At 36.1% G+C, this 10,579-nt stretch overlaps 1 pseudogene; it reads left to right on the forward strand.

Annotated features, from left to right (window-relative positions):
* Window positions 1-7,276: 7,276 nt before the first annotated feature.
* On the forward strand, window positions 7,277-7,791 carry LOC125173204 (GTPase NRas-like; annotated as a pseudogene).
* Window positions 7,792-10,579: the final 2,788 nt, after the last annotated feature.

Here is a 10,579-nt window from a genome sequence, read left to right on the forward strand (position 1 = left end):
AGGAAAATCTTAAATTTCTCCTATTTTTTTCATATAGAGGAGAAAGCTTAATGCATTAGACAGAAGTTGGTCTTGGATCCAGGAAAATCATGATAAATATTGGGACCCTCGCACTTACTAGATGCCTGAGCAGGAATTCAACCTTTCACAGTTCCAATATTTTCCTCTACAAAGTTAGGAGAAAAATCTATGCCTTATACACTGGGTGTGAAAAACCACATGATTCCAATATGTACAAACGTCTTTGATGCTCACTAGCTGCCTTTCACCAGAGAAAATTTTAAGATTCAAAACCAAAAATAAAGTTAAACAGAATTCTTCCAGAAATCAAATATGTACCCTTATCAACTGAATCCTCCAAGGAGGACATTTGAGTTTCTATAAGAGATCCTGTCTTCTACTAACTGCCTTTGCAGATGCTTTGAGCACAGCACCTGTCATGCTGTTCAGGGTGAGAAGACAAGCATTAAGGAATGGCACAACAGTGGGAATAAGATAGGCCATCCTCAGGGAGCCTTCACTCTGCACTGGTTTCTCACGCTGAGTACCCTTAGACAGCTGAACCACATGAATCTTTTCTTACTTTCTGACTCAACCGGAAGACTCCCAAGTGAGCTATAAAACTTATTTAGTGCACTTTCTTGGGGCATCTCAAACGTATAGTTAAATTCAAGAAATTCCCATTAAAAAATCCTTTTATTTTGCTTTTGTTACTTTTAAATTAAAAAGAAAAAAAAATCCTAGCTACCAGTGTCTACTAAAGCCCTGAAATCACAGGTAGAATAACTTAGTGTCTTGAGAGCCTACGTTACTTCACCTTGTGGGAAGGAAAATATGACATTTTCTTAAATATACAACAATATTTTCTTTCTGGGCAGAGACTTAAATTTTTACCAGATCACAAGGGGACAAAAAGTTTAAATGAAACTTCAATGACATACCAAACCAGATGAGAAAAATGTAGATACCTCTAAACTCAACCACCACCTACAGGCATAGAACATTTCACAATGTATGTATCAACCAACCACTGCCAATGGGGTAGTTTAATCAACTCCTCTAGGGCCAATTTAAAAGGGTAAACATGAGCAAAGCTTTTATTAATGCTTCCCTTCATCACAAAAGCAATTTCCCACTGTCATTTGAGCTTTTTACGATGGCCCACTACCAGCACAAGCCATTTTAGTTTACCTCTGACTGTGCACCAAGCAGAAAAGAAAACAAATCAAATAATTAAAATGGTCAAAAATGTACCATTTCAAAATGGCTCAGTCTTTTAAAACATTTATAAAAGTACCCCCCCCCCACACACACACTTTTTTTTTTCTGAAGAGGGCAAATTGTGAAGGAGGAAGAGAGAAATGGCTTTCTTCTCTTCTCAAAATATGCCAATGAATTCTAAATATTTTCTTTTATAAGAATGTTAAAGGGTCTTCTAACATGGCTACTGAACCAGCTGTTGCCTATCTTCATCTTTCCACTTCCAAGCAACATCTCTAATTATAATCTTGTGTGCCAATGCTTTTGGGACTAGCATGGTTTCTGACTGATTAAAAAATTCATACCAGTTTCTCATGCTGAGAAGTGAAGATTATTCCCATTCAGCCATAAGAGGGCTCTGGCAGAAATAGGGTTAATTTTCTTTCCCCTGAGCCAGTAGCTCCCACACCTGTCAACCATCAAGGTCAGGCTTGCCAGGAACCTAGGAGTGAATGGGCATGGGCGCAGCTGTAGCAAATTAGTGTATCCTGAGGAGGTCCAGCATAAAAGATGTGAACTCTTGCATATGTCTCTATGGGGTTTTGACTGATCCAAAAACTATGTTGCTATGGGGAATCAAGAGTGGTAGGAGCCTCAGACACTTCCACCACAGACTTCCCCTGATAATACATAATATGAAAAACTGTATGTGCGCCTGTATGTGTGTGTCTATGTATTTTTATAAGGCCCTCTGGGATTATAGCAGAGCAACAACACATATATAATTCTGTAAACGATAAGAAATAATTTAGAAAAGGATATAGTAATGATGACAATGGTATTTTAGCTATCTCCATCACTAGATATGAAAACCACATAATTATTGATGACACAATAGTTAATGATTTTCATCAATGCTCTTTCTCAAGAGTACATAGATATCGCAATATAGCAATCATACACGTGGATGTTTTAAAGAAAGTGATCAAAAAAGCAACTGGGGAAAGAAAGACACTTGGCTCAATTGTGATATCTTAGTATTGGTAGACACCATTTCCTTGTAATTTGGAAGTCTAAATTCTGACTTGGTTTATCTTCTTATTTTTTTGTTAATGTGAAAAATATCCAAAGTTATGTCATAATCGAGTGTCTTGTATTCTTGCATGAGTATAAGATGTTCTAGGCCATTGAGCCCTGCCCATTTTCAGCTTTGTGTGTAACATGAGAAGAGTAGAATTGTAGGAAGCATAGAAAGGTTATATGGAGAGAAAAACATAAAAGGTGAAGGGAACATAGATGCTTAAACAGTACTTTACATTCCTGCACTCATTCAATTTCTCTAGTGGAATGTGAAGTCAATATTTCAAGCAATAATAGAATAAAAACATTGCAGAATGCTGTGTGTTCTCTTTGCACTGAGCAGGAACTAAAATAAAAGTGGGGGCAGAGGGATACATCTTAGTGATTCCACAAAACCAGTTCATATTCTCAGAAGAGGAGCAAAAAAAGCAAATACATCTAATTGCTTGTGAAAGTTAGGCCCATTGACTGCAGTTTAATTACAGTCTACAGCCAGATCCTACATTAGTGTAAGAAGTACAACCCTAAAGAATAAAATAAAATGACATTTTGGCTGAGCAAAAGTTCCAGAATCCTACAGGGTCATGATTTAACGTTTCACACCCTATAAGCATCATTAATAGCAAAGACATTATGAAATCAATTTTGAAAAAAGATCATCTCCCAGGGCTCTCTACTTAGACGTGCAGTTTTTGAAGGGGAAGAGGGCAATTGATGGGCTAAGCACCAGCCTGGCCCAGCACAGTCACTCAAAGCAGAATTAAGAAAAAAAAACTATCTAAATTCTTATTTGACAATTGAAGAAACTTACAGAGATAATTGATTTAGAGACACTAAATTCTTATTTGACAATTGAAGAAACTTACTGAGATAATTGATTTAGAGACTTCTCAATTTATCAAAATACCCTGAGCATCTTAAGAAGTCGCTTATTGGACAGTACTTATTATTGGACACTGTAGAACCTATTTCTTAAAGTGGCTATTATTGGACACTGTAGAACCTATTTTTTAAAGACCCGCAGAGTCTGCAAAGTCCTGCTGAGCAGATCACACTCTGCAGTGGAGAAGGGTAGCTGGGTCCTAACTGACTCAGCATGACCTAACTGACATGCAGAATAGGAAGTCCATGCCCTTACTTTCTTCTCTTTCCATTGATACTGACCCATGATTGCCACTCCCACTCTGCCTTCGACTTTTCTTGACGAGTGGAGGAAGTATTGAAGAAGAGTGAAGTAACTTGCTTCTTCACCAAGACTGCCAACTCATGCACACTGCAGTGTTTTGTGATATGTGTGTTTTCAGTCACCTTGGGGTTTTCACCAGAGGAGCAACTTATTTCATATGTGCTTGTGGAAAGGTAATAAAGATTTATTTATTTATTATTATTACCAGTTGAGTTCAATATAAACTATTGACATAAGTATGTTCTACTTATACTATTTCTTTCCCTTGAAGGATACCCCAATTCAGTAGTGTAAAAACATAACTGAATGAAGGAAATGGATTTCCAAATTGGAATTTTGATTTCAAAAATGATTTAATTCAATAAATTGTTTAAAAGTAAGAATTTTCCATAATAAACTTACTTGGCTGACTACTAATGGTCTTTAGGCAATGGTAACCAAAGGGTATTTGTGATAATCTCCCACAGAACAAAATAAATGTTGACAAGTATTAACAATTTAATTATGTAATGACCGTGCTGCAACATAAGGGAAGTATAGGTGTGATCACTCTTTCTGATAGTCATTACAGGTGTGATATTATCCCATCTGATGTAGGGATAGAGTCAGCAGTAATGAATCAGTCTCTTATTTCCTTGCTCAGTGCTGACATTTGTTAGAACTTTGGTTTTAGGGGTGCCTGGGTGGCTCAGACAGTTAAGAGTCCGACTTCGGTTCAAGTCATGATCTTGCAGTTCCTGAGTTCCAGCCCAGCGTTGAGCTCTGTGCTGACAGCTCACAGCCCGGAGCCTGTTTCGCTTTCTGTGTCTCCCTCTCTCCCTGCCCCTCCCCTGCTCATGCTCTGTCTCTCTCTGTCTCTCAAAAAGTGAATAAACATTAAAAAAAAATTTTTTTTAAAGAACTTTGGTGTTAGATAAGAGAAACTAGCAATTACTAGTGTAGAGTGGGTAATTAAAATCCACATATGCTAAACTTACATATGCAAAAAAGTCACGTTCTGTTTTTTTAATATACAACTGTTTGCATAGTTTTCTCAAGCTTAGATTCTCTTTAATGGTGGTAGGAGAAGCTAAGATGGATGGGATTTCAAATATGTCACTTAAAGGTTACTTATTTTTTCCTTTTAAAATCGTCCCTTTGGTGTTATCTCTACCCTTTTCTCTTCCTTCTAGCCAAAGGGTACCTGGACATACCATGGGGCATCACAAAAAACCCAAACTGGGTAGCAGCCTTCTCTAGGATGTCCCTAGACATCCTACTGTTGCTCATCCTACTGTTATCTATTCTCAGTATTGTGGCTAATGAAAGTCATGTTTAGATTTTGTTTTGTCTCTGCACAGTCAGTGCCTAGAGGTCCCTTTTCTTCGACCAACAGGCTCCACTACTTTGATGTGGCCCCGCCTCAGCTTTCCCCCCCGACGCTGCTGCTCTGCTGAATCTCAGCCAGATGCTCATTGGTCCCTTAAGAGCCCCTCCCTAATTAACCAATGATTTCCCTGTTCTTCACTGAGGACACACAGTGACTTTGAGACGTTTCACTCATTATGCACAGAATTTGTGCAGTCAAAGGTAAAAGTATGGTTGGTGCAGTCTGTGGTCTTTTGGCCATCATCACTCAGCTGTGTGTGTCCATGTTGGTGTGGGACATTCAGCCAAGTGGCCTCCCCCCTAGATCTGACAAATTGTGGGGCACCAGGCTCCTTTCCTTTCAGCATCCCCCACATACACATCTACCTCTGGGGTTCCCCTATCACTGCCCCATCTTCATCTTTAGGGTTATCCTCAGCTGAACTATACTGGGGTCGAATAGAGAACTAAAGACACAGCATCTGATCTTTTGCTCTTTTCTCTCTCTGTTACCCTATCCACTTTCATAATATTCCATGATCTTTTTCTATACACTAAAATAAAAATTTCAGATCTCCAATTGTTTTAATGTGAGAAAAACGGGAATTTATAAATTCGTCTTTCATTTAAGCCTAGACTGCAAAGCTACTGTTTTATTGGAACACCAAAGCCCTAATTTACCATACACTTGACATCTTTGTTCCAGATTACATGAGTCTCCCCTGCATGATGGAAATGCTTTTATTTAATGGCTGGGAAGTCAAGAAGACTATAATTTAGAGAAAAGGCAAAATATATGACTTAATATATTAAAAATAGTATGCCAGTTTTCTAGCTCAAAAATAATGTAAAATAAAATACAAAGATCCCAGCATATTTTACAAACAAAAGGAGAAACTTCATCTGAACCCAGAGTTGCCTGGTGTCAGGGCTTACTCAACACACTGTGAGAAACCTCATGTGTATATTCTATCTTACTCTCCAGATATTTTTATGGCTTCTATATTCTCATCTCTTTTATCAGTTTTTGTTTCTTTTATGGACTAGCTTTCTCTATATCCTAATCTAAAAGCTGAAAATATGGGATCCCTATTAATATCTCTAGTTTTTACATCTCCTCTTCAAGAATCCAACTTTAACTGGGATTGGAACACATCGCCCTCTTCCCTTTCCAGTTTACTAAATAGAAAATTTTAATTACTCTCGTTTGGATCATGATCCCATCTTTCATTCATCTTTTGGTGTAGCATAAGTATGGAATAATTCTCTATATGCATCAGAGTGGGAGTGAGATTACTTTTCCTTTTTGTTTGTTTGTTTTTGGAAAGAATAAAAGGCAAAAATTTATAAATATCCACTATAATATTCTTCCTGTTATTTCTATTGACTTATTATAGCTACTTATTTATGAAATAAATCTGACTCTTTCTTGTGAAGTTCTGAAGTACACATGGAAGCGTTATTTTATGTATTTTTTTTTTTTTTGAGAACAAAAACAAAGAAAATCTCTTGGGATTATTTATATGTTCCAAGGTAAAGATTATAGCTTCCAGGATTTATTTTTTATTCCTTTCTGTTTTCCAGGACTGTGGAATTTTTCAAAATCAGTTACTTATCTAGGATATTTTCTCAGTGCATGCTGTTTTAACTAGTAAATCCACCTTGCATCAGTCTGGTGTCATTTTGAGATCATGTAGATTAACCTGTATCTTGACTAAAAATAATATTTATTATTAAAATTTTTTCTGCTTTAGTTTGCTGACATGATGAATGATATTGTATTCCTAATAACAAGCCATCCTTGCATTCCAGTTATAAATCTTTTATGGACTATGTTTATCTTTAAAATACTGGTAGATATCAATTCTTAATTACAATCTAATTTTATTTTGGATTGTGTACTAACATTAAAAAATGACCTTAAAGGGGCGCCTGGGTGGCGCAGTCGGTTAAGCGTCCGACTTCAGCCAGGTCACGATCTTGCGGTCCGTGAGTTCGAGCCCCGCGTCAGGCTCTGGGCTGATGGCTCAGAGCCTGGAGCCTGTTTCCGATTCTGTGTCTCCCTCTCTCTCTGACCCTCTCCCGTTCATGCTCTGTCTCTCTCTGTCCCAAAAATAAATAAACGTTGAAAAAAAAATTTTTTTTAAAAATGACCTTAAGGACTTTTTGTTGTTGTTGTTATAAATATTATCTGCCTTTGACAGAAGTATAAATGTTCTGATTTCACAAAAGATGTTGCAAGCATTATATTCTTAGTTCTTTGCAACAACTTAAACAGAATTCAGATTAAAAACTTAAATATAATTAGCAATACTGGTTGGTTTAAGTTTTAAAATGATTTGAACTTAATCCCTGGTGGGGGCTGGTGATGGCAGTTCTGGGGTCTCCAACATTTTCCCCAGTTGTGGTCCTAAATCCGTTGGAAGCAGAGGCTGTGAAACTTGAGGTTCTTGCTGGTGTGAAATGACTGAGTACAAACTGGTGGCAGTTGGAGCAGCTGGTGTTGGGAAAAGCACACTGACAACCCAGCTAATCCAGAACCACTTTGTAGATGAATGTGATTCCAACATAGAGGATTTTAACTGAAAACAGGTGGTTACAGATGGTAAAACCTGTGTTCTGGACATAATGGATACCGCTAGTCAAGAAGAATACAGTGCCATGAGAGACCAATACATGAGGACAGGTGAAGGCTTCCTCTGTGTATGTGCCATCAATAATAGCAAATCATTTGCAGATATTAACCTCTACAGGGAACAGCTTAAGCAAGTAAAAAACTCAGATGAAACAAGTGTGATTTGCTAACAAGGACAGTCACCAAAAAACAAGCCCACAAATTGGCCAAGAGTTACGGGATTCTGTTCATTGAAACCTAAGCCAAGACCAGACAGGGTGTTGAATATGCCTTTTGCACACTGGTAAGATAAATATGCCAGTACCAAATGAAGAAACTTAACAGCAGTGATGATGGGACTTGAGTTTTTATGTGGTTCTTGTGTGTGGTAATGTAATGAATACTTTTAAAGTTGTAGCATCAGAAAAGAGCCACTGTCAAACTGCACTGACACCCTGGTCTTGACTTTCTTGCGTAAGTATTCCTGTTGCTATCTTGAGTCTCACAGGAAGCTCCTACTACCTCCTCAGCTCTCAGTAGATCAGTACAATATTCTCTACTTGAGAAGCTCTCTAAATAACTACCTCCTCACTTGGTTGCCTGACCAGAGAAATGAATCTTTTGTTACTCCCCCCTATTTTTCCACCCTGGATTCTCCCCCAACACACATAAACAAACCTCCGCCATCCCAGGTTTTTCATCTGAAAAGTAATTCATGCTCTGAAACAGAGAACCAAACTGTAGACATGAAATGCTGTAAGAAACTATGTCTTGAGGTCTAAGGTAGCAACTGCTGGTTGTTTTGTTTTTCATTTTATTGTTGAACATGGCACTGTGTTGGTTTTTGGAGAAATATCATAAATTAATGTTTTGCTGAGAATATAGTTAGGTTGCCATTTGGTTTGTTTTTAATGTTATTGGCTATACTCTATACCTGGCATCTGCTCTGCATTCATAAATACTACTACTACTAATGATAATAATAATTAATAATAATAATAATTTGTACTTAAATCTTTACCTTCTTTACCTTCACTTTTGGGAGGTTTCCTTTGTCCATTTTCCAAATTTCTTCTACAGTGATTTTTGTTTCTTTGTTTAGGTTTGATTTCTTAATTTTTGTCAATCAATTTTTGCTGGCAAATCACATACTTCATTTAGATTGTCATATTCATTTATATAGAGTTGAATGAATATTCTCATTTAAAATTTCTTCTATGTTTTTCATTTTTAAATGTGGTAAAAATCATAATAAAGAAAACTAGATTAATACTACTTATTCATATAAGGGAAGAAATATTAAAAACATTATAAGCAAATGCAACTCGATAGTTGATGAAAGTATAACCTGTCATAAGATAAACAATTTGGTCCAATGAAGTCACATGGATTTATTGTTGAAGTTCAGTTTTTGACTTACTAGTTGTTGAATCTTACGTAATTTATTTAACTTCTCTGAGTCCCACAATTAAAAATACTGAGGAAAGAATGCCTGTAGTTAAATATTTTGTCAGAATCACTGAAATAGTCAATATAACTGACTAATAGAGCAATAACACAGAGTTAATGCTGAATAAATTTTATTTTCACTCAAGATAGAGTTTACTACTAGACAGAGTTTATATTAGAAATCCAAGGACAATTCAATGTTTGAGTTTAAATAAGAAGTTGAGTGATCACCAAATGGATGATTATGTCAAAACCAATACCCCATCCTAATAACAACAAAAATTATGTAAATGATACAGAAAACAATATTGAATTTATCTTTCATAATATGTTGCTAAAAGACTAGTGATATAAAAATAAGTCACATATTTTAAATCATTAAATTTTAATTAGATAAAATATTAATCAGGGTAAATTAATTAAATGTATCAATTAAATGAAATTAATTAGACTAAAATTAATTATTTAAAACTTTAATTGATTAAATACGAAATGCAAATCAAAACCACAGTGAAATATCATTTACACCAGTCAGAATGGCTAGTATCAAAAAGGCAAGAGTTAACAAGTGTTGGTGAGAAAAGGGAACCCTCATGCACTGTTGATGAGAATGTAAATTGGTTCAACCATTTTGGAAAACAGTATGGGGATTCCTCAAAAATTTTTAAATACAGATACCATATGATCTAGAAATTCCACTGCTGAATATTTATCCAAATCCCAAAAACACACTTTGAAAAGATATTTATACTCCTATGTTTATTGTAGCAATATTTATTATAGCCAAGATAGGGAGGCAACCCAAGTGTCCATTGATAGATGAATAAAAAAAGAAGATATATCTCTAATATCTTCTTGGTAATATATATATATTACCGAGCCATAAAAAAGAATAAAATCTTGCCATTTGCAACAACATGGGTGTACCCTGAGGGTATTATGCTAATTGAAGTAAGTCAGACAGGGAAAGACTAAGGCCATGTGATTGCATTAATATGTGGAATCTAAAAAATGAAACAAATGAACAACAGCAGAAGAATTCTAAATACAGAGTACAACGGATGGTTGCCAGAGGGGAGGTAAGGGCGGAGATTAGCAAATGGAGGGAATTACGAGGTACAAACTTCCAGTTACAAAAGGAAGAAGGCACAGAGATGAACAGTACACCATAGGGAATGTGGTTTATATTTGTAACAACATTGTATGGTGACAAATGGTGACTACACTTACCAGAATGAGCACTGAATAATGTATAGAATTTTCAAATAAATATTTTTTACACCTGAAACTAATATAATATTGCGTGTCAATTATACTTCAATGAAAAAAGTTTGCTCAAAATTGAAAGAGTCCTGTTATTCTGTTCCGTTCTCTCATGGCTGCATGTTATGGCTGCTAAAAATATGAAATCTTGATTTGCAATGCAAACTTCAGTTTTTTTTTTTAAATGCCCCAAGTTAACCAATGTATGACAAAAAATCACCCAGGTCAAGCAGTGCAATTGTCTGATGCAAGATGTAGACTGCAGTAGGACATGTGCCAGAAGTCAAGGACCAACAGAACTGCTTGTGAAACAATAGTTTGTCATGTCTTATGTTTGGGAATTTTGCCTTATCCCTGACCAAAAAGCTAATACCAAAGAAAGCTGTACTATCTTATGATTTTGCCATGGCATATCTCTTAAAAATTTCATAAATGTACAT

The sequence above is a fragment of the Prionailurus viverrinus genome, chromosome C1, assembly GCF_022837055.1.
Source record: "Prionailurus viverrinus isolate Anna chromosome C1, UM_Priviv_1.0, whole genome shotgun sequence".
Taxonomy (NCBI): domain Eukaryota; kingdom Metazoa; phylum Chordata; class Mammalia; order Carnivora; family Felidae; genus Prionailurus; species Prionailurus viverrinus.